We start from the raw sequence: 25,594 nt of genomic DNA, 5'->3' as shown, positions 1-25,594 counted from the left end.
GGCTTACAAGTTTTCTCTAATCATGTTTCCCAATATTCCTTTCTATCTCACTCAAGTGTCTGTTTTACAATAGTAGGCAAGGGAAACTAATATTCGTAAGGCAGTCAAGGATTTTAGTATTATTTACCCTCTTCAAGCTATACCTAGATCCCTGTATCCCAGAGCCCTGTAGTTCCAATGTTGAGTATGTTAATTTTAAATAAGTAAGTAATGCTGTTGGGTGCTGTTGAGTTGATTCTGACTCATAGCAATCCCATGTGACAGAGTAGAACCACCCTGTTAGGTTTTCTAGGCTGTAATCTACATGGAAACATTTTGACAGATCCTTCTTCCATAGAATCACTGATGGGTTAGAACTTTCAACCTTTCAGTTAGTAGTCAAGTACATAACCATTGCACCCTGTGGCCTCATTCTGTTCTGTGGAGCCCCTCTATCCACCTCCACCCATGAGTAGCTTCCTTCACATAGCCAAACCCAGAAACCATTGAGTTAATTCTGAGTAGAACTGTGATCCATAGAGTTTTCAATGACTGATTTTTCAGAAGTCGATTACTAGGAGTTTCTTCCAAGGTCTCCAACCTCCAGCCTTTTATTATCACCCTAGTGTGTTAAGTGTGTTAACTGATTGCACCACTCAGGGACTCCATGTACATAGCTATTGTTGTTAAGTGTTGTAGAGTGGGTTCTGACTTATATGGTTAGATGGCTGGAAAACACATGAATATTTGTGTGTGAATTGAATCCATGATTAACATTGGGAATGACATAGTGCCTCAAGTTAGATGGTAGTGGTGTTGGTGGTATGCCGTGGAGTCGGTTCCAACCAATAGTGACTGCATAGGGTTTCTGAGGCCCTAAATCTTTACAGGAGCAGAAAGACTCATCTTTTACCCACAGAATGGCTGGTAATTTCAAACTGCTAACCTTGCGGTTAGCAACCCCATTCGTAACCACTATGCTAGGTATTCAATAGCAGAGCTGGATCACATTACAATCAATTTAAGTAATCCGGGGTTAAAAGAACTAAAGTGTAGACTGATTACATAGTGGCCTTACCAGATCTTCGATGTTGAAAGATTTAACTTCAGTGTTTATACTTTTGCAAGTAGATTTCTACTACTCGTCTGTCAGTTGGTGATATTGTGGTGACTTTTGGGTTGCTGTGATATTGGAAGCTATGGCCCTGCTACATAAAATAACTACCAACAGGGTCACTGATGGTGGACACATTTCAGCAGAACTTCCAGAATAAGACAGACTAGGAAAAAAGGTTTCCAGAAATTAGCCAATGAAAACCTATGAGTTAGAACAGAACATTGTCTAACTCACTTGCTTTAGACATCTCATCAGGAGGGGATAAACAACTGAAGACGGACAGCATGTTGGATGAAGTCGAGGCTCAACGAAGGAGCTCCTCAGTGAAATGGATTGGAATAGTCATAATGATAGACAGCAAATTGCTGATGGTCATGAGGACCATGTCCGTAAGTTTGTCATGATTGGAGTTAACTTTGGTCTACCTATCTAGATTTTATTCAAAAAATGAAATGACTGCACTTGATAAAAATCACTCACAATAAGGCTTGAGGCCAGAGGTCTTGCTTCTGATGATCCCTGAACTCCCTGGAAAACTGGTTCATCAGGACATCACACTTTTACAAGTGTGTGCAGAACGCACACATTACACCCAAACACATACATATACACTTAAGCATGTGTGCTTCATTTCTATGGGCAATGAGAAATGCTTTCATTTCTTTCTAAGAAAATTTGGAGAGAAGTTTCAGACCTAAGCAGATGGGCCCAGCAATATCCCCCACTTTTGGAAAAATGTGGAGAGAGTTCTCCCAGATGCTTCTCCTTGAGACTGCTCCTTTAGGGGGAGAACATGCAAAGCAATTCTAACTGTCTTCTTTGTATTTTTTGCATACTTGTCATTTTCCATTGTAGGAATAAACAAAACACATTCTAGTTCTTGATAGTCACTGGTCACCCATGAGCAGCATCTTGGTAAAATATTCATGACAGGGACAAAGCAAAGGTTTATGATTTCTTTTGCAAGGGTCAAGAACCTGTGTAACTAAACTTTTTGCAAGGGTCAGGAAACAGAAAATGTATGGGAAGAAAACATAGAATTGAAAAAAGTAATTCAGTAACTTACGGTTTGTGTGTGTTTAATGGAACAGGAAAACGATTCTTGGTAGTGTAGTGGGTTACAAGTTGGGCTGCTAACCTCAAGATCAGCAGTTCAAATCTACCAACAATTCAGTGGAGAAAGATAAGACTTTCTGCTCCCATAAGGATTTACAGCTTTGGAAATACTATACAAGGTTATTATGAGTCGGAACCAACTCGACGTCCCACCACCACCACCACCATCACCACCAGGCAACAGTGAAAAGGTTATTATTGTCATCCAGGTTCAGTTTCAGTGAGGGAGCACCCATGTGCTTTTTTTTTTTTTTTCACTGAGTAGGTGTTACTATCATAGTCCAGGTATCACCAAACAGTTTATAAAAACATCATAGTAGTTGGTACCATTGACTTGATTTGGATTCATAGTGACAAGTGACAGAGTAGAAGAGTCCTATAGGGGCTTCTTGGCTATAAATATTATGGAGTAGCTCAGGAGGTCTTTCTTCTGTGGTGCAACTGGATGGATTTGAACTAGTAACCTTTTGGTTAGCAGCTGACAGCTTGTTGTACCACATTGCTAAGTACTATGTATAGCACTGTAGGATAAGCCCTGGACTGGTAACCATAATGTAGGCAGTTCAAACCCACCAGCTGCCCCTTGGAAACTCTATATAGGGTCGCTATGAGTCAAAACTGACTCAACAGCACTTAACAACAACAACAACATACATACGTGCTTACATGTAGTCCTGGTGGCACAGTGAGCAAAGTGCTCAGCTGCTAACTGTAGAAAGGTTGGTGGTTTGAACCCACCACTTAATCTGAGGTAGAAAAATGTCACAGTTGACTTCCTTAAGGATTTACAGCCTTGGAAACCCTATGTGGCAGTTCTACTCTATCCTTATAGCATCGCTGTCAGTTAAAATCAACTCACAGAGTTAATCAAAGGACTTCATTTGGTTTTATTCGTGCTCCATATCCTTGTATTCTCACTGTGGAGTCCTGGTGTGGTGCTGTATGATAAGTGCTGGACTGCTAACCACAAAGTTGGCCGTTCGAACCCACCAACTGCTACTTAAAAACCCTATACAGGGTTACCATGAGTCAGAAAAATCTGGAAGACACTCAATAACAACAACACTTAGTGTTGACTGAAAATGAGTGAATTGTATGTGTACATTAATTAGTTTTTCTTTTTGACTCTTCAAAGCTTTTGAGAGTCAGTGTTACGTAGGTCTTAACTTAGTTTATTAGACTTATATGTACTTGCTCAACAAACCTCACCCACGTGTATCCACCTCTCTTCATTTCTTTAATGTCCATCATTTTCCTTCCTATTGGCCCAGTGTTGCCTAAGATTTGACTGATGACTTCCTGCCTTGTTGCATGGATATTCAACCAGTCTTCCCCTTGGACAGTCTAGGCAGTTTGACTGCTGGAATCATTCTTCTTCAAATACCTTGTTTATGTGCTTATTCCTCCTCAGGAACGCAGTGACCCCTCAGTATCCCCAAATCAATCTGAGTCTTTCTCCTGCCATTCTTCAGCAGACTCATCTCTTGCTAACGCCTAGCATGTCTTCTTCACAACCTGCTACCATGCACGAGCATATCACAAGATTTTAGAATACTGCTTGGTTTTTAATAGGTGCTCAGAAAGGACATCATGCTTGGTACAGTGGAGGGTCAGCAAAAAAAGAGAAGACCCCCAACAAAGTGGATTGGCACAGTGGCAGCAGCAGTGGGCTCAATCTAGCAATGCTTATGAGATTGGCACAGGACTGGGCAGTGTTTCACTCTGTTGTGCATAAGGTCGCTATGAGTTGGTACCGACTTGACCAGCACCTAAAGTAACAACAACAGAAATATTTGTTAACAACGACAATAATAACTGCTACGTTTAGCACTTTATTTTGTTGTTGTTGAAATATACACAGCAGAATATTTACCAGTTCAGCAATTTCTACATGTACAATTCTGTGACATTTATCAAGTTGGGGAACCATTTATGCCCTTCTTTTCTGAATTGTTCTTCCCCCATTAACACAATCTTACTGCCCCCTCAGCTTCCGATCTAGCCTCTCAATGTACTGTTACCATCTGATCCCAGACAGATAGTTCTTCTTTTAAAAAATCACAATACTAATTAACCTAAACTATCGTTTTGTTTAAATAAGACTAAGAAATATTTTTGGTTTAAGGGTTAAAGATCATTTCACAGTAATAGTTTTAGAAGCTTATCCAGTTCCAATAGCTTCAGAAAATCTGGATTAATGAGAATTTGTAATTCCATTCTGCTTTCCCCTTTTGATCAGGATTCTTCTATAAAATCTCCGATCAAAATGTTCATAACTGCCATTATTGAGAACCTAATACACACAACTCTATATTTCATAATATCTTAATTACCTCATTTAATTCTCACACACTTCAATGAGTTACATACTTTACTCTCATTTCCATTCCAAAGTTCCTGGTGCACCTCATCTAGCATATTGCATTATTAAAAATATTTGTTGGATTAATGGTTGAGTTATTAGAGGTTAAATAATTTTCTTGATGTGAAATTGTGAAACCAGGATTCAAATTCAGGTTGTTTTAATATGCAGTAGTACATTTCCTTATAAAGCCCCACCTTGCCCACAGTATAATAAAATACTTGTGCTCAATAAAAGGATAGATAATTTGAAAAATGAGTTCAGAATAACCGTAAGAGTAATTTCCAAAATCGCCATGCCTGAAAACTGCAGAAATCAGCACCTAGGATGGGCTTTAGTTACACAGTCATGTTTGTAGCATTTTGGGGGAAGCTGAAGAAGAAAGAGTCTACTGACTGATTCTCATTCCCACAACTTCCAGTTTGAGCTACTGCCTCATAATGCATGGAAAAGAAAATGATTACCCACAGACTTTTTACTATATAATGCTGCCTCTAATAAAACATAATTAAGTAGCCAGAGTAGAAGAAATAGGCAACGACTTTAGAAGCAGGAGGTGTAAGTGTCTAATCCAAAAGTTCAGGCAAAACCTGTCTCACATGAGGATCAACTTACACGTATAGTAAGAACAAAGGACTGATTTCTGGAGTGCTTTAACTGTAACTTTACGTGTGGGTGGTTGTAGTAAAGCAATTGACAATACCAAACATCTTTCCACTAAGTCCCACTCAGATTTGGATAAAGTTTTTTCTGATGAGACTAGAGGCTTAAGCATTTCATATTCAATGACTAAGTTTCTATATGTTAGTCCTAGAGTGTAGGACACTCTCAAACATTGATGTCTATAATCCTTCACACAGAGAAGCATCTGCTGATTGGCTTGGGAGGGGTAATGTAGCAGATCATTTTCAACCTGCCCTAGAATCAGTGCAGCTTGGTTTGATTGGTGGTGGTGTGCTGTGGAGTTGGTTCCGACTCATAGTGACCTCGCATAGGGTTTCCGAGGCTGTAAATCTTTATGGGAGCAGAAAGCCTCATCTTTCTACCATATAACAGTTGGTAGTTTTGAACTGCTGATCTTGAAGTTAGCAGCCAGACTCGTAATCACTATGCTACCAGAGCTCCTTTTGGTTTGATTACTGTTGATTTATCTGTTTGGTAATTCCCACATGTGGCTCATGATGGGTGAGGGACACTTCTTCGAGTCTCACTGGCTTTCCTACAATTCAAGATCAGATGATTTGACCAGTTTCTTGCTCACTGGCTAGTATTTTGGCCTATTTTCCCCAGCTGTTCCTTATGGGTTTTTCTCTCCTGCCTTGCTTCCCTGTCTAATGAGTACTAGTTGAACTACTTCCCTCTAATCAACTGCTCTCTGGCTTCACATCCATGATTCTTCGCAAGGAAAATGGTGACTTCAGATTTGGATCTTGCGAGACTAGAGCACTGCCAATCCAACTGGCAGACTCCTTCCCAGTTTGGGTTCCCATCAAGGTACCAATCCCACATTCTGGATTGGTGAGCATCTCTGCAAGGTGCCAAGGTTGTTAAATTAACTCCACTTCTCTGGAAAGCAAGAAATATTGAGAGGCAATTGTAGCATTTGCAATGTTTGGAGAGAGTCTGAGGTTGTTAAGTGAGGGCATCTGTTTTCCCCAAGAGGCCACCTAGTACAAGTCTTCCAACATCTGGACTTTTCCAACCCACTCACTCTTGTGGATTTTGCAGATAAAGCAAATGTTTTCAAACCACAGATAATCCGTCAGGTGCTGCCCCCATGGACAGATTCAGTGGGGCAAGAAACACTTCTGATGGAAAACTGACCAACTCTTAGGACCCAAACAGAAAACAAACAAAACAAAAAAACCAAAGCTCCTGGGAGACTGAAAGGAATCTTTTCAGTGGGAGGGAAGAATCGAGAACAGACGTTAAGTGTAGTCAGAAACAATTGGCAATAGCAGTCATCAGCATTTAGCTCCAGTAGTGATAATTTTGCATTATTGCAGTTTATAAATAAGTAGTCCCATAAGTATAGCCCTTGAGCCTTATGGAAAAATTGTTTGTTGTTGTTGTTGTTGTCAGGTGCCATCCAGTCGGAACCGACTCATAGCGACCCCATGCACAGCAGAACGAAACAATGTTTGATCCTGGGCCAACCTCACTACCGCTGCCACACTTGAGTCCATCAATGATGCCACCTGGCTGATCCATCTCGTTGGGGGTCTTCCTCTTTTTCTCTGACCCTCCACCCTACCCAGCATGACATCCTTCTCCAGCGGCTGTTTCCTCCAGACAATATGTCCAAAGTAGGAGAGACGAAGCTTAGCCATCCTGGCCTCCAAGGAGCACTCTGGCTGCACTTCTTCCAAAACAGATTTATTGGTTCTTTTGGCAGTCCATGGCACTTTCAGTATTCTCCTCCAACACCACAACTCAAAGGCATCAATTCTTCTACGATCTTCCTTATTCACTGTCCAGCTTTCACATCCATATGAGGCTATTGAAAACACAATGGCCTGGGTCAGGCGCACCCTAGTCCTCAAGCTGACATCTCTGCTCTTCAACACTTTAAAAAGTTCCTGTGCAGATTTGCCCAGTGCAATACGTCGTCTGATCTCTTGACTGCTACTTCTGCGAGTGTTGATAGTTGATCCAAGAAGAATGAAGTCCTTGACAACTTCAATCTTTTCTCCATTGATAAGAATGTTGTTTATTGGTCCAATGGTGAGGATTTTTGTTTTCTTGACATTGAGATGTAATCCATATCGAAGGGTGTGCTCTTTGATCTTCATAAGTAAATGTTGCAAGTCCTCTTCACTTTCAGCAAGCAAGGTTGTATCATCTGCATATCGCAGGTTGTTAATGAGTCTTCCTCCAATCCTGATGCCACGTTTTTCTTCATAGAACCCAGCTTCTCGTATTATTTGCTCAGCATACCGGTTGAATAAGTATGGTGAAAGAATACAACCCTGTCTCACACCTTTCCCAATTTTAAAACATTCAGTGTTCCCATGTTCTGTTCGAACAACTCCTTCTTGATCTAGGTACAGATTTCTTAGAAGTACAATTAAGTGTTCTGGAATACTCATACTTCTCAATGTTGTCCATAGCTTGTCATGATCCACACAATCGAAAGCCTTTGCGTAGTCAATAAAGCACAGGTAAACATCCTTCTGATATTCTCTGCTTTCAGCCAAGATCCATCGGACATCAGCAATGATATCTCTCGTTCCACGGCCTCTTCTGAATCCAGCTTGAACCTCTGGAAGTTCTCTGTCAATGTATGATTGTAGCCGTTTCTGTATTACCTTGAGCAAAACTTTGCCCGCTTAAGATATCAAAGAGATTGTCTGGAAAAATTGTAGGGTCTCCCATATCCCAAGCATGCCAAACCCCGTCTTGTATCATTGTATCAAAGATGAATTTTCCTTTATGAGGGAAATGCTATTATTGAACTACAAGACGAGAAGATGCAGCTCATAAATTTGGGCAGTTCTAACCACCCACACTGAAGCCAGGGTCACCCCAAACTACAGAAAACTTCATTCTCTTGGAAGTACTAATTCTGCTGCCTGGAAAATAAGTTTACATAGCTCAATGTCAAACAATTTGGTTAACTCCAGAAAATGGGCAGGAAATGCCAGGGCTGGGTTCACATGGGTCCTCTGAGCTACAACACTCTACTTTGAATGGGACTATTATTTACTTTCTTAAATAAATATCATGTGGCAAATCATGCCTTATACAAACCAGCTGAAGTGTGTGATGTAACCATGTTAACACGTTTTTATAGTCCTAGAAGAACGCAATGGGACTGGGTCGATCAGTAATCATGTAAAGAAGTCGAGTATACATTCCAGATGTTCATTCTGTCCAAATCAGTCTAGGAGCAAAGTGGAGGTTTTCTTCTTGCCCAGGAAGTCTGATTTTAGTAATTGAGACAGAGACACACTTGACATTCTTGGAATTCGAGTGCTAAATCCCATAGTACCAGTTAAGTGTGTGTATGTGTGCAAAACAAAACAAATAAATATATCTCAAAGTGGTGGTTAAAGAGAGAGAGAGAAGACAGTACTATAGATCTTTCCACCAGAAGTCTTTCTTCCCCCACTTCAGCCTCACAAGGTCTTGTTCATTTCTGCTGTCAAACTGAGTCTTTACTAGAAAGGTCTAGGCCATGAAAAGTAAATCAGATGTAGTTCAGATTAACTGTATTATTGAGTAACTGATCTTTGTAAACTTGGATCCTTCAGTGGCCTGCACAGTCATAAAAAGACATTTTTATTTCTTGTGTTGCTTAAATTTCAAAATATCTTCCAAAGAAGAAAAAGAATAATACAATAGTTAAGCAACTTCTAATGAGTCCCCTTTAAAAGTGCTTTAACTTTTACACTGCAGAAATCACTTCAAAATGCTTTTTTGTCTTGGAGGGTAACGTGTTGAATCACACCAGTCTTTTTGTTAGAGTCAGTTAACATCCCAAGTCATTTACAATTCAGTTTAAACACACCTTTGCAAACATATCTTCATCTGTCCCTCTAGTCAAGTGAGACCATTTCCTATGCTGCAATTGTCCCTTTTCTACCTTTGTTGTTGTTGTAAGTGCTGTGCAGTCAATTCAATTATTATTCAGTTCATTAAGACCCTGTATAGGGTTTCCAAGGAGCAGTTGGTGGGTTTGAAGTCCAGTGCTGATCCTATAGCTCCCCACTAGGACTCTGATTGTCATCTCTATCCCAACTCTGCTCTTGTGGTAGAAAAACCAGAGACAAGTCAAACTCATGGCATTCCCATGTGTGTGAGAGTAGAATTGTTACCCACAGGGTTTTTAATGACTGATTTCCCAGAAGCAGATCACCAGACCTTTTATTTATTTATTTAGGTTCAAGGACTTGAACCTCCAACCTTTTGGTTAGCACCCAAGTAAGTTAACTGTTTGCACCACCCAGGGACTTATTTGGCTGAAAATTCCAGTTCATTTTCACCAATCTTCTGGCCATTTCTGCAGCCACCTCAACATCCTTCTTGACACCTCTGAACTTACATCTCATTCCACTAATATTTTGTCCTCTTATATGCATGCAAGTATGCATATATTTATGCATACACATATTATGCATAAAATAGTTACTCACAAAATAGTTGCTGAGTTGAGTAGACACCATGGTAAATATACGATTACAACAGTGAGTAAAACAACACACCACTTCTCCTGCTATGCAACTTAGTGTTTAGCACAAGGAAATTGTCTTGTGCCTTCTAAACAATTCTAACTCATGCCAACCTCATAGGCAACTGAGTAGAACTACTTTATAGGGATTGCTTGGCTGCAATCTGTATGGAAGCAGATTCCTGAGACTCTTCCTCTGAGGCACTGCTTGGTGGGTTCAAATCACTAACTTTTCTGTTATTAGCTGAAAGCAAACTGTTTATGTTATCCAGGTATAGGTTAGTCCAGTAAGACAGTCATTAAATAATCATACTAACTGATGTATGAGAATACTGCTACAGCACCATAGACACCTTTATTAAACAAAAATATTCAAATGTAAAGCTATTGCTTCTTGACATATTCTCCAGATAGGTCTATAGACTTCCAAAGGTGGTGTTTCTGCCTCTCTAACCACTCCTCAAAGAATTCTGTATTCTGATTCATACCACATTAAATGGCAGTTTTGACATTCTCGAAGGGCTCAATTGTGTTCCCTCTAAATGTTCTTTGAGTTTTTGTAGCAAAAAGAAGTCTGAAGGAGCAAGATCATGGCTGTAGGGTAGATGAGGTAAGGTTTCCCAATGAAATTCTTGTAGGATAGCCCTTACTACCTTCAAAGAATGAGCAGGTGCATTGTTGTGATGTAAAACAATTCCTAGGAGCAAATTTCCTGGACTTTTTCTCACTATGCAGTTTTCAATTTTCTTAAAACTTCATTCAAAATAAGCCCATTGATTGTCCTTGTCTTTAGAGAAAACCTATCAAGACCACCCATTTGGAATCCCCAAACAACAGTCGCTATAGCCTCTTTCTCTGCCTTGAATTGAATTGGTTCAGCAAATCCTTTGAGAAGCCATGGTTTGATTGGACCTTTTTCCTGAAGGGATTCTAATGAGACTAAGACAAGTGTGTTGCTGACAAAACTTGTCTGAAGTCATTCACTGATCAGAAACAGGATTAAACACATTTTGTTTGTAATAAATCCTTGCATGTATGAACTTGAACACTAGTAGCAATATTTTTCTACTTGTTGTTAAGTGCTGTAGAGTCAGTTCTAATTCATAATGACCCTGGATAGGGTTTTCTAGGAGTGCCTGGTGGATTTGAACTGCCGCATTGTGGTTAGCAGTCCGGTGCTTATCCTGCAGTGCTACATTTACTCTCTTATAATTACAAATAGAACTATGCATCCTAATGGGAATTCCTGTTCTTTTTGTTGTTGCTTATTTGCTTGTTTGTTTTTAACAGTGTAACAAAGATACCTGATCAAAATATAGTCTGAGAGGGAAGGAGGCGGGGCTAGCTTCATAAGGAACAGAGATGTAGAGTAGGGGGTTTAGTTATCTGTATTCTTTGCGGGACAATGCTATTCAGTACCATCTTTGTCTAATATAGTTCTCCACAGAGTTGGGAAACACAGCACAAGTGTTTTGAACAAAACAGCATGGATGAGGAGTGGGCATTTGTCGTGTCCATTCATTTATATATTAATTTACTCATCTGAAAATCTGAACTCTCCTAGTACCAGGGACCATTTCAGATTCTGGAAATACACTGGTAAGCAAGATGGAGTCCTTGTCTTCTCAGAGCTTTCATTTGTGTGTGTGTGTCAAAAACAAAACAAAACAAAAACCACGTCTCCCCAAAAAGGATAATTTCAAAGTATTCTAAGTGCTAAATACTTTAGCACTTAGGAAATAGGAAAGCATAAAACAGGACAGCTATTGGTATAACTCGGAGCTATGATGGAAGATGTTCCTTACTGAGGCAGGGGGAACAAGTTTTATTTTATTTTCCCATTACATTCCCTGGATCCATTACTTATGGCAATGACCAACTTTGAAAAAAAGGTCTCCTAGGAACATAAAAAGAGATCATTGATATTGTGGGCTTTAACAAAACACCATGAACACAAAGTCTTTTTTATTTTTAAAGAAGGTAGAAAGTGGACTGGACTTGAAAGATGGCAGATAATTTAAAGTGGAAACAAGATTAGCAATAGAAGATTCTAGAGGCAGTTCTGAAAACAAACAAATAAATGGGAAAATCCAAGTCAACATGTGAAAATTACCTGTTATAGTAATCACGGTTTAAAGAAGCAGTGATACAAATTTAAATCTCAAGTTTTCTGAAAATTCTTGAGCTGGCAGAATAAGCTTGGAAGCATAAGGTGAATTTAATGTTCTCTAGTTGAAACTTGTCGAGAACCGGCCTTGACACAGGAGTTCAGTTCACGAAGTAGGGAGATCTGGCGGCGACAGAGATAGAGAAAGAATACACACAAAGACACAACAAGAGAGACAAGAAGACACCCCGAGACTAGAGTGGATGCGACACTGGCATCAGACAGATTCTGCATTGTAAGCATTTTGGCTATGCATGCCGTTTGCACACCTTGCCAACTGCAATGCCTGCCCGTACTGCAAGCCGCAACGCATGCCTTGCCAGCTGTAACGCATGTGGGCTTCGGTCTGCGCCTCCATTTTATTTCGGGGAGGAGCTTTACACAAAGGAAGGCGGGGTTTATTAAGATGGGGTACAGAAGTGAAATGCGAGTAATCGTTCAACACAGGACACAATGATTTACAGGAATCAAATTCTAAAACATACATCACAAATTGTCTTGATAATCTAACATCCTTAATTTTCCAGAAATTCAAGCAAATTTATACAGTACTTTTCAGGTTCAAATCCCAGGGCAGCAACTCGGTTTCTTCAGGCTAATTAACATACCTATAACACCTAATCTTGAATGGGAGAAAGGTGAAAAGGATTGGGAGGAGTCCCGCTGTGTCAGCTGCCTGGCCGAGACTTGCAGGAGGAAGCAAACCGCCTAGCTTAGTGGTTTGCACCTGGGGGCGATCTGGGAAGGCTGACGCTATTGTTCTTTAGACAAAACCCCAGAATTCGCCAATCTACTGAGTTAATTCCTTGGGGGAAACTTGCCATTGGAACTTTTTACAGCCTCGGCTTTATGAGCAGTTTTTTGTTTTAATATTTGTCCATGGGTATCAAGGGCTCATGTATTAAGTTAATATCAAACATAACTGAATAATTTGATAAAGAACAGTTTAGACGAGCTTGCCCAATGGCCAGAGTTTGTTTCTCAGAGAGATTTGTTCCCAGAACACCTTAAGCACTGCCAATACAGTGGAGACATTGAGAGAGGCACATAAGAAACCATTTTCTCAGAGGCTACAGTTACAGGAGTTCGAAGCATAGCATGAATTAATAGGACTAAAGAGAATTATACAGAGCTAGCCCAACAGTGAGTTTGTAAAAGCCAATGAACCCGGGACGTCCGGAGGTTACTTCCTTGAGTCCTCAGGGTCTCTGGCCAGCAAGTCTGAGCGCAGCCACGCGTTGGATTTTCGTCCATGACACCGGTCCTCAACACCCCAGAACCTGCAGTCTGTAACAGAAACTGTAGTTTCTTTAAATTGAAAACACAGAGGTGGGAAACAAATACCCAAATGTTCTTGAAAAATGACCAAGTGAGAGAATTAAGAATAAATTTCAGTTAACTCACCTTTTTCGTGCTACAGATAACAGTTGTACTGCAGTCACCATGTCCCAGATGAGGTTTCATCATGCCTGCTTGGTGACATGACAATAAACACAAGAAAAGTCCTCGAAGGTGACCTCTATAATCTGAAGTCTACATGGAGCAGGTACCACTCCAACCTGGATATTTGTATCATAGTCAATACCATCACAATCATGATTTGAAACAAGTCAAAAGGCTAAGTAACTCAAAGTAAACTCTTCAGAACCACATTTTCATTCCTTGCTGGCATTAGGATTGTGAGTTCTGCAATGTCAGCTCAGTTTCTAACCCTAAAGATGTAGCAGTTGAGGGTTTAATTTAATACACTGGGTAATCAAGGCACCTCTTCCTTGTTTCCAGCTATTCTACTAGACACTGTTGGAATTCACAGAAGATTAAGACATGAACCTTGAGTATCTCAGTATTATGTTGAGGAGACATTGACACTCATAAATATCACAGATGATATAACCAAGGAGGATTTCTGATAAAAAGCTGTAGGATGAGCACAGGATAGCAAGGTTGATTTGAACTGCAAGGTGGCAGTTCAAACTCACCTGCCACTCCTCAGAAACCCTATAAAGGTTGTAATGAGTAAGAACCAACTCAATAGCACCAAACAACAACATCACCAAGGAGTATTAAATTGACCACATGATCAATTTTTAAATTATATGACACACAGAGATTATAGCTATGCTGGTGCCAAGAAGGGGAAATGATCTTGGTTCTGCCTAGCAATCAAACTTCATTTGCCTTGTCTGTTCACTGACCTACTTTTGTAGATGACTGTTTCAAACCTTATCTGAAACTGTCCAACATCTTCTCCCTATCTTCACTTTTAGTTAAATATCTTAACTTCATATTTCTCTGAAAAGATAGAAAATCAGAAAAAAGTCCCCACTATCATACTCACCCCACCCATTTTTGTGTTCACATACTGTCTTGTCTTCCATTACTAGAGATAAAAGCCCACTGTCCTAGCTAAGGCCAATGCTGCACTTGATCTCCTCTTACCCACTTCAGTCTGGCCCTCCAGAAATCCTCCCCTCCCTCTTCTGCATTCTCAGTTAACTCCTCCTTCTCCTACATCATTCCCATCAGTACAATTATATGCTGCCATTTCTCCCATCTTAATTTCACTTCCCCATTTAGCTGGCCCCTTCATTCTCTCCTTTCATTTCCTTCAAGCATAATTTTGCTGAACTTTTCCCCACTTAATTTAAATTTTAAAAAAATTGCTGCCATGGAGTATAAGTAAAATTGTGCTGAAGACAATTCAAAAACAGCTGCAATAGTACATCAACAGCAAACTGCCAGATACTCAAGTTGGATTCAGAAGAGGGCATGGAACTAGGGATGTTATTGCTGATGTCAATGGATCTTGGCTGACAGCAGAGAATACCAGAAAGATGTTTACTTGTGCTTTATTGGCTATGCAAAGGCCTTTGACTATGTGGACCATGACAAACTATGGATAAAATTATGAAGAATGGGTATTACAGAACATTTCATTGTGCTCATGAGGAACCTGTACATAGACCAAAGAGGCAGTCAGTCATTCAAACAAAACAAGGGGATACTGAATGGTTTAAAAACAGGAAAGGTGTGCTCCAGAGTTGTATTCTTTCACCATACTTATCCAATCTCTATGTTGTTAAGTGCCGTCGAGTTGGTTCTGTATGTTGATCAAATAATCTGTGAAGCTGGGTGATCTGAAGAAGGACATGGCATCAAGATTGGAGGAAGATTCATTAACATTCTGCAATATGCATATGATACAACCTTTCTTGCAGATTGTTGTAAGAGGACTTAAAATACTTACTGATGAGGATAAAAGATATAGCCATCATTGTGGATTACAACTCAACATAATGAAAACAAAAATCCTCATAATTGGACCAATAAATAACATCATGTTAAATGGAACAAAGATTTAATTTGTCAAAAACTTCATTTTGCTTGGACCCACAATCAACAGTAGTGCAAGCATCCACCAAAAAATCAAATGACATATTGCATTATACAAATCTTCTGCAAAAGGCATTTTTAAAGAGCAAAGGTATCAGTTTTAGGACGAAGATGCATCTGACTCAATCCATGATATTATCAGTAGCTTCATATATATGTGAACGTTAGGTAATGAATAAAGAAGACCACAGAAGAACTGATGTATTTGAGTTGTGTTGTTGGAAAAGAATATTGAAGGTACCATTGACTGCCAGAAGAACAAACAAGTCTGTATTAAAAGAAGTCCAGCCAGAATGTGCCTTAGAGACTTCATCTCTCATACTTCAGACATGTTATCAGGAGAGACCAGGACTTGGAGAAGGACATTATGCTTGATAAAGTGGAAGGTCAACAATAAAGAGGAAGACCCCCAATGAGGTGGATGGGCACATGGCAGATGCAATAGATTTAAATAACAGTAATCTTGAGGATGGAGCAAGAGTGAGCAGCGTTTCACTCTGTTAGCATAGAGTCGCTATGAATCAGAATCGATTCAATGATACCTAACAACAGCAACAACAACATAAGGTACAGGTGTGTTGCAGTTAGTTTATCAATGCTCGAAGTCTGAAAAAATTGTAAAAACAAATCATTGGTGAGTTACATACTGTTGCTTGTGTAACTAAATAACACGATGATCATTTTGGACTATTGCTGTTGTTGGTAAGTGCTGTTGAGTCAGTTCTGACTCATAGAGACCCTGTATAAGGTTTCTGAGGAGCAGCTGGTGGGTTTGAACTGGTGACCTTGTGGTTTGCAGTCCAGTGCTAATTCTACAGCACCATACCATGAGTCTAGCAGAAAATTATTTAATCTAGTTTATTGAATTGTATCAAAATTGTATTAGAAGTAAGTGGATAGTTGATGATTTAAGAAAACTAATTTAAAAGCTGCAATTGATAGAGGTCAACTGATAAATTTTTAGAAAGTGACTTAAACAGTAAATGTGTAGAAATCTTGAAGAATGTCAGTCATTTGATAAAGGCATACCTAATGGGCTGCCCATAGAACCAACAGATCTGTGTTGGAAGAAGTGCATCCAGAGTGTTCCTTGGAGGCCAAGATGACCTAACTTTGTCTTTCATACTTCGGACATATTGTCAGGAGGGACCAGTAACTGGAGAAGGACATCATGTTTGGTAAGGTGGAGGGTCAGAGGAAAAGAGGAAGACCCCCAGCGAGATGGATTGGCCAAGTGGCAGCATAGATGGACTCAAGCGTGGCAACAGTAGTGAGGTTGGCCCAGGATCGGGCAGTGTTTTATTCTACTGTGCATAAGGTTGTTATGAGTTGGCACCTAACAGCAATAACAACAACAATCCTCATCCTCAAAGACAAAACCCTTTGAGGGTCCTAGCCATCCTGCATAAGGTGGACATAGTAAAACTGATCCCAAAGGGATTCCAAAAATATATATATATATAAATATTATAGAAGTAGAGTCTACAGCTTTCTCCCAGGGAGCAGCTGATGGATTTGAACCATTGACCTTTCGGTTAGTAGCTGAACATTTAACTATGGCACCACCAGGGCTTTTAAAAACAAAACTTGTTGTTGAGTCAATTCTGATTCATAGAATCAGACCCAGAGGTCAGAATAGAACTGCTCCATATGGTTTCTAAGACTATAAATCATTTTTGGCTGCCAACTATTACATCTTTCTCCTACGGAGTGGCTGGTGGATTTTATCTGCTGACCTTTCTGTTAGCAGTTGAGCACTTAACCACTACACCACCAGGGCTCCTTTTTAAAAGGAGCTAGAGAAATGAAAATCCAACATATTTAAAATAATTACCATGCAACACAGTTTTACTATGTTCACTTTATGACACTTAACAACAACAAGATTACTATGAATCAGCATCAACTCACTGGAAACAGAATTAGTTTCTTCTGTGATGTCAAGTAGCCAAGTTAGTCCATGAAGAAGCAAGATAGTCATGGTTTTCTATATCTGCAGTCCACATTTCTAAGTACTGACTACTAAAATGAAAATATGATTGGATGGTTTTGCCATTGAGGATGAAGATAGGTATGCCTTTATCAAATTGGCAACAAAAATACAAATCTGCTACCAGGACTTACTATACCATATTTCAAGACAAGTATTGAAATTACAGTATTGACTGTTGTTATTGTTAAGTGCCACTGAGTCGTGTTCTGACCTATAATGACCCTGTATAGAGTTTCCAAGGAGTGGCTGGTGAATCTGAATCGCCAACCTTGCGAATCAAACTGAATTTGCCATCCATTGCTTTATTCCACAAAGTCACACCAGGACAGACTCATGGAATTTTAGAATTGGAAGGGACCTTGGTAGTCATCTCCAGTTTCACTGCCTTTTCATGTGATGTCTCACTGAAGTGGAGAACAGTAGATGTGATGAGGAATAATGGACAGAATAATGAGACACAGTGCTCTCAACTGGAGAAGTGAACAAGAAGGAAGAAATGTGTATTTTTGCTATGTATGTTCACTAATGTCACATTTTATGGAAAAGGCACATGATAAATCAGATGACATCATGGACACATTCATCAGCACCTATCTGGGAAAAGTATCTCTTCTAAATTTCTATGCCTATGAGAAGAAGCAACACTAAATGAAGAGAGGATTAGAAATAGATTTTTGGGAGAGTAAACAAAGCTTCAAAGTAGCATAGGTAGGATATAGAAGCATTGTGTTGGGAAGAATAGGTAACTCTCCTTGAGTTTCAATCTCAGCGTCATCACCAACTACTTGTGTGACCTTAGACAAGTTACTTATTCTCTCTGAGTCCATTGCCTATAAATTTTAATTTTCTATTCTGAGCACAAAAAAAGTGCTAATATTGTTAGGTGCCATCAAGTGGGCTCCAATTCACAGTGACCCTATACACAACATAATGAAACACTGCCTGGCCCTGTGACATTCTCACAATTGTTGTTGTGTTTGGGCCCATTGTTGCTGCTGCTGTGTCAATCCATTTCATTGGGGGGTTTCCTTTTATTCATTGGCCCTTCACTTTACCAAGCATGATGTCCTTCTCTAAAGATTGGTCCTTCCTGACAACATTGTCCAATATATGAGAGATGAAGTCTTTCCATCCTTGTTCCAAAAGTGCATTCTGGCTGTACTTCTTCCAAGACAGATTTGTTGTTCTGGCAGTCCATGCTACTTTCAATATTCTTCACTAGCACCATAACTCAAATGCATCAATTCTTCTGTGATCTTCCTAATTCACTGTCCATCTTTCACATGCATATAAGGTGATTGAAAGTACCATGGCTTGGGTCCGGTGCACCTTAGCCCTCAAACTGATATCTTTGCTCTTTCTTATGTTAAAGAAACCATTTGCTACAGATTTCCCTAATGCAATATGTCTTTTGATCTCTTGACTGTTGTTTCCCTGAGCATTGATTGTGCATACAAGCAAAATGAAGTTTTCACAACGTTTTAAATATTTTCTCTATTTATTATAACACTATTTATTGGTCCACTTGTGATGATTTTCATTTTATTTATACTGAGGTGCAATTTATACTAAGAGTTGTAGTCTTTGATCTTTGTCAAAAAGTTTCAAATAGTCTTTGCTTTCAGCAAGGAAGTTTCTGTCATCTGTATATTGCAGGTTGTTATTGAGTCTTCTTCCAATCCTCATACCATATTCTTCTTTAGATAATCCAGTTTCTCAGATTATTTGCATACAGATTGAATAGCTATGGAGAAAGACTACAACCCTGGCACACACCTTTTAAACCATTCATGAGCTCCTAGTTCTGTTTGAACAACTGTCTCTTGGTCTATGTACAAGTTCTTCATGAGCACAGTGAAGTATTCTGGAATAGTTATTCTTTGTAATGTATTATCTTTAGTTTGTTATGATCCACATAGTTAAATGCCTTTGCATAGTCAGTAAAGCACAAGCAAAACTTTTTCTGGTATTCTCTACTTTCAATCAACCAAAAATGTTAGCAATGATATACCTAGTTCCACATCCTCTTCTGAATCCAGTTTGAATTTCTGGCAACTCTATGTCAATTTACTGCTGAAATAATTTTTTAAGTATCTTCAGCAAAAGTTTACTTGCATGTATTATTAATGATATTGTCAATGACTTTCACATTCCATTGGATCACCATTTTATGGAATGGCACACATGTAGATCTCTTCCAATCAGTTGGCCAGGTTGCTGTCATCCAAATTTTTGGCATGGACGAGTGAGAGCCTCATGCACTGCATCAGTTTGTTGAAATATTTCAATTTGTAATCCATTGATTTTTGGAGCTTTTTTGGGCTACTGTCTACAGTGTAGCTTGGAATACTTTTTTCAATACCATGGGTTCTTGATTATATGCTATTCTTGAAATGATTGAACATCAGCCCATTATTTTTGGTAAAATGACTCTGTGTATTCCTTCCATCTTCTTTTGATGCTTCTGCATCATTCAATATTCAGTCTATTGTTGTTGTTGCTATTAAGTGATATCAAGTCATTTCCAACCCATAGTAACCCTGTATAGGGTTTCCAAGGAGCAGCTGGTGGGTTTAAACTGTTGACCTTGTGGTTCACAGTCCTATGCTGACTCTACAGTGCAACAGCTCCATTATTACAAGTCGAGGCTTTACTTTTTCCTTCAGTTCTTTCAGCTTGAGAATAGCTGAGCATGTTCTTCTCTTTTGGTTTTCTAATTTCAAGTCTTTGCACATCTTATTATACTTGACTTTGTCTTCTGTTCTGCTGTTTTACTTCATCATTTCTTCTAGTCACTTTGGCTTCTATTTGGTCAAGATCAAGCTTCAGCATCTCTGCTGACATCCATTTTGCCATTTTGGTCTTTTCTTTCTTTATAATGACCTTTTACTTTTTTTTGTGTGTATGGTGTTCTTGATGTCATTTCACAATAGTAATGATGTCATTACTGTATAACTTATTAAATCTGATCTTGAGATGGTCTCTAAATTCAGGTGGGATATATTCAAGGTCATATTTTGGTGCTAGTGGATTTGTTTTATTTTATTTTTTTCAGCTACAGTGTGAACTAGTGTGTGAACAGTTAATGGTGTGTTCCATAGTCGGTTCCTAATCTTGTTTTGGTTGATGATATTGAGCTTTTCCATCATCTCTTCCCACAAATGTAGTCAGTTTTATTCATGTGTATTCCATATGGTGAGGTCCATGTTTATAGTCATAATTTATGTTGTTTAAAAATGGCATTTGCAATGAATGCCATTGGTGCTCTAATTTTCAATCATGCGATCTCTAACGTCATTTCTATCACTGAAGCCATATGTTCCAACTACTGGCAGATGAGTGATGTCAATAGCCTTGATGGGAGATAGGAGCATTGTCTTGCAAAGGGCAGATAGTTGTCCTAAAAATAATTGTTATAGATCCAAGTTTCAATCCCAGCAGCATCACCAGCTACTGTGTGACAAGTTACTCATTCTCTCAGAATCCCTTGCCTATAAAATTGAGGTATCAAATGTGAGCACACAAAAAAATGTTGAAATATAAAAGATGCTATTAGTATGAGGATGTTTGTGTGTTTTTAGCACAAACAACTAAGCTATGAAATTCTACAATGTGGAACCCATTACTACTGTGCTATCTGTATACAGATTTTCCTGATGACTTCTTCTTGGTAAAGCAATTGGATCAAGGTCAAGATGACCTGCTTCAAACTGACCTCAGTGTTTCTAAATTTACTTAAGCTTTGAGAGACAGTGAAATTTATATAAATTATTGCAAGCTCTATAGCAAGTATCAACTACTATAAAACATATTATCCTTGTCATCAATCCACAGTAGATATCAAATCTCAATATTCATCCTTAAATGGTTACCCAAAAGGATTATAGGTAGATGGTTCTGAGATTTAATTCAAACCACAAGTAGTCACATTGAGCTTTATTTTCTAGCTGTCATATTTAAAGGAATATGTTCAAAAGGTAGGGATGATTATGTTTGAGTTTGTATTTGACTTTGGTGCCTTGATGATGGGAGAATTGCAGCGCTTGAATTGTTCCGCCATTTTCACTCTCTTGGTGATTAGCTGAAGTATAGTAGGGGGCACACTTAAAGGTGGGCCAGTGGAGGCAAGATGCAGAGACTCAATATCATTTCCCTCCTTGTATATAAGCAAGAACGCCTCTTAAAAATATTAACAGTTTCTGGAAGGGTTAAGAGTCATCCAGTGCTTTCTAGGAATTGTTTTGGAGGACTACATTAGACTAGCTAACAGAGCTTCTCATGTCTTTAGCAAGGCCCCTCTGCTTTCTAATCCTTCCAAATTCATCACTAAAAACTGCCAAAGACATCAGAATCAAAAAAAAGGAGGCTGAAACAAGAACTGGTATTTATTTCTTTTTGAAAAACCATAAGGAGCCCTGGTGGCATTGTAGGATAAGCACTGGACTGCTAACCAAAAATTCAGCAGTTCAAACATACTGGATTTTCCATGAAAGGAAGAAGGGACTTTCTGTTCCCGTAAAGATTTACAGCCTCAGAAATCTTATTTTGGGTTCCTCTGAGTCAGAATCAACTTGATGGCAGTGGGTTTGACTTTTGGGATTGGGAAGAGACCATATAGACTAATCACATCACACTTATGATCGCTTCTTAAAGTCCCAGTAACATTTCAACATGCTCCATATTGTTCTGCATGTCCTTGAATCTGAGTTAATTTTCAATATGTGTTGCTATAGGAAAGCACTGGATCATAAGATCTGTTTGAATGGCAAGGTCAGAAATTCAAATTCATCAGCCACTCCTTGGAAATTCTATATAGGATCACTATGAGTTGGAACCGACTTGGAGGCACTTAACAACAATAACAACAGCATTAGAAATCTAAGACTACCCCATAACTAATATGGAGAATATTGGATGGAGGTGCACTCCAAATCTACCAGCAGCTTTGCAGAATAAAGATGAGGCTTTCTGCTCCTATAAAGATGTATAGCCTTGAAAACCCTATGCAGGGTCACTATGAGTTGAAACCAACTCCCCAGCACATAACCACCAACCACCACTATCATTTATTTATTGTCACTGAGAATTGTGGTGGAGAGAAGATACTATCCCTATTAGGGAAATCATGGTTTAAACAAGAAAATTAAACCAAGTAGGAGGTAAAAAGTAGGGAGTATGCTCATTTCATTGGGGACATTTCGATTTCTACATTAACTGACACAAATACACAAATAATGGTTAAAGTCATAGACTGTGAATTGTCGTGGTTATCTATTGTTTTTACCCACCTAGAATTCATCTTTCTGTTAACAACATCATTAGATTCTCTGGAAAACTAGCCTTTCCCCTTCTCAGCATCATCATCATTCGTATTCTCTCATATACATTAAATTGACCAGTCCTGACATTATATGTTTATCTACTTATTTGTGTATTGATTGTATCTACCTCTGGGAATGTAAGCGTTATGATTCCAGGAACTTTGACTCACTTTTCATCAGAACCAAGAACAGGAATTGACAGATAATAGGTGCTTCATATATGACAAACAAATGAGTGTCAGTTTGGGCAAGGTTGATCTCACTCCTGCCTCCAGGAATGGCTATGTGATTCAGGTGTAAGCTAGTCATGCTTTATTCCTTTGGCAGGAATGATTGCTAGGATGATACCATATAAACCAATATGGACCTGGGGCTGTTAGGATTTTGGAGCTATCAGGGGCCATCACATAGAAACCCAGCCTGGAAAGAAAGCTAACGCAAGATGGAAGCAGGGTGAAGAGACAAAGAAAATGAGATCCAAATCTGATGACATTATTTAAAATCCTGGATCCCACCAAGCATGTTATATGAGCCAATAATTTATGGTTTCTGCTAAACATTGCTTACATTGAATTGTATTTTCTGCCACTTTTAGCCAGAGAATCCAAGCTGGATGTACCCGAAAAGATGTCAATAGATGCAGCCATAAGGACATAAAGATAGTAGGAGAACCATAGGATCAGGAGTAACCACATTCAAGGAAGGATGGAAGAAGAAAACAAAAAGGAATGAGAACCAGATAAAACAAAAACTTATAAGATTAGTTCACAGAAAGCAAGTGAAGAGTTTCAAAGAGGAAGACATTAGCAGTGTTGAGCTCAAACTCAAAAATGTGCATCCGAATCACCTGGAGAACTTGTTAAAAGCCAGATTACTATGCCAACTATCAGACTTTCTGATTCAGCAGGTCTGGGGTGGAAGCTGAGTGTGTAACGTTCCAAGGAGTCCCCAGGTGTTGGTAGTGCTGCTGGCACTGGTGGTCTTGAGACTACTGTAGAGATTTTGAGTAAAGTGAGATTTGAAAATGGGCATGTTTTACTTGAAAATGTGGAAATAAGAATGGTGTCTATGTCTTAGGTGCAGTAAGTTAAGGAATGATTGAGAGTAAAAAAGGTGGCAGAAAGGACAGGTGATTTTTTTCAAGACTATCAAAAAAAAACAAAAAAAAAAAAAAAAAAAAAAAAGAGGGAAATAAGGGAAAGCTGTATTTAAAGACAGGCGACATCTAGGCATGTTTATTTGCTGAAGACAGCGGGCTGTAGTGAAGACTTGAGAAGCTGAGAGTGCAGGAGAGGCACTCCTAGAATGCTAGAGTGATAACTTGAGGGTTGGATGGGACCATTGGAAATTGGTGAGGTCCACAGGTGGACTGGGAACCACAAGGTTGGCAGTTCAAAACCAACTGCTCCTCGGAAATCCTATACAGGATAACTATGAGTCAGAATCAACTCAACAGCACGTAACAACAACAACAACAGAGGGAGAGGCCATCCATGAGAGGTCAAGAGTGGAGACCAGGGGGGTAGAGGCAATGTGAAGAGATTAATGGATAGAGGAACCTGTGTTTGGATTGACAATCCTCACCCCCCATACAATAGAAAACAAGTTCATGTGCTAAGAGCAAGAAAGCGCGTAGAAGAGAAAATAATTTAAAGAAGAAGGGGAAAGTTTGAAATAATTAATGGCTAAGAATAGAAGAGAGTTAAGCATGGACAAGTACAGGTTTTATTCAGAACACCAAGGGCCAGTTGAGGTTGGAGTCCATGACTACAGACTGGTGGGACTTCTCCCCAGCAAAGCTTGGCAGCCCTGGTTTAGGAACAGAAAAGGCAGGCTGGAATTTATCCAGATTGGAGTGACTTTCAGTCTTGGTCTTTTGAGAACAGTAATACCTCCATTAATGAGTGCTCCGGGAATAAAACTCTTTACTATGAAAACAGGCAGTGTGAAAAACAAAAACATGTCTATAAATCATGAAAATTTGTAGTCTTACAACAAAGTTTCTTGGTATACAATTTCTTTTTGTCCTGGATCAGTTCAACACGTGAAATCTCTGAAGATTATCTTCTAACCTAGGTCCTCTTGACCCACATAAAGGGTTTTACATCTCCTGTTTTCTTCAACCTCACCACTTAGTAAACTTGAGAAAGATTGGATATTCATTCTTATTGCCTGTTTATTACAGATGACAGGTCATTCATTTTCTCCTTAAATCAAGATTATGTTGTTACTCCAACTCTGGAATGATAAGGGACTTTCACTTCCTTAAAAGAAGTGTAGGTGTCAATTATGGGGAGGGAATGCTGGTAACAGAGATGTTGTTGTTGTTAAGTGCCATCGAGTCAGTTCCGACCCATAGCGACCCTGTACAGGGTTTCTGAGAGTGTAAATCTTTACGGGAGTAGAAACCCTCATCTTTCTCCCGCGGAGCGGCTGGTAGTTTCAAACCGCTGACCTTAAGGTTCGCAGCCTGATTCGTAACCACTATGCTACCAGAGCCCCGGTAACAGAGATAGTATGCCTTATTTCTCCTGGTGGGGTACTGTAGGATAAATGCTGGACTGCAAAGTCAGTGGTTCAAACTCACCATCTAGTCCTTGGAAACCCTAAACAAGGCCCCTATGAATCAGAACTGACTCAATGACACCTAAAATAACATCTCTAGTGTCCTGCATTATACTTGGAGACTAGTATGATGCTGGACACATAGAAATGACCAGTAAATAGCTATTGAATAAGTGAACAGATGAATGAATTAATAATAAAACTGATGAGCTGGAATGGGAATGGAATAGAGACATAGATGTAGACACATTCATTGTTTGTGAAATGCAAATTATTATACCCTTTAAAGAGTTGAGTTCTCTTAGATATAGATTTGAGTGCAATAAATTTACTTGGAAGGAGGTTCCTCATAGCACTTTAAAGAGAGTTGGGAACTGAGAGAAGGCAGGGAAGGAAGTCAATAAAAGAGTG

Source organism: Chrysochloris asiatica, unplaced genomic scaffold (assembly GCF_000296735.1).
Source record: "Chrysochloris asiatica unplaced genomic scaffold, ChrAsi1.0 scaffold00160, whole genome shotgun sequence".
In the NCBI taxonomy this organism is placed as follows: Eukaryota; Metazoa; Chordata; class Mammalia; order Afrosoricida; family Chrysochloridae; genus Chrysochloris; species Chrysochloris asiatica.
This window is presented reverse-complemented; position numbering follows the sequence as displayed.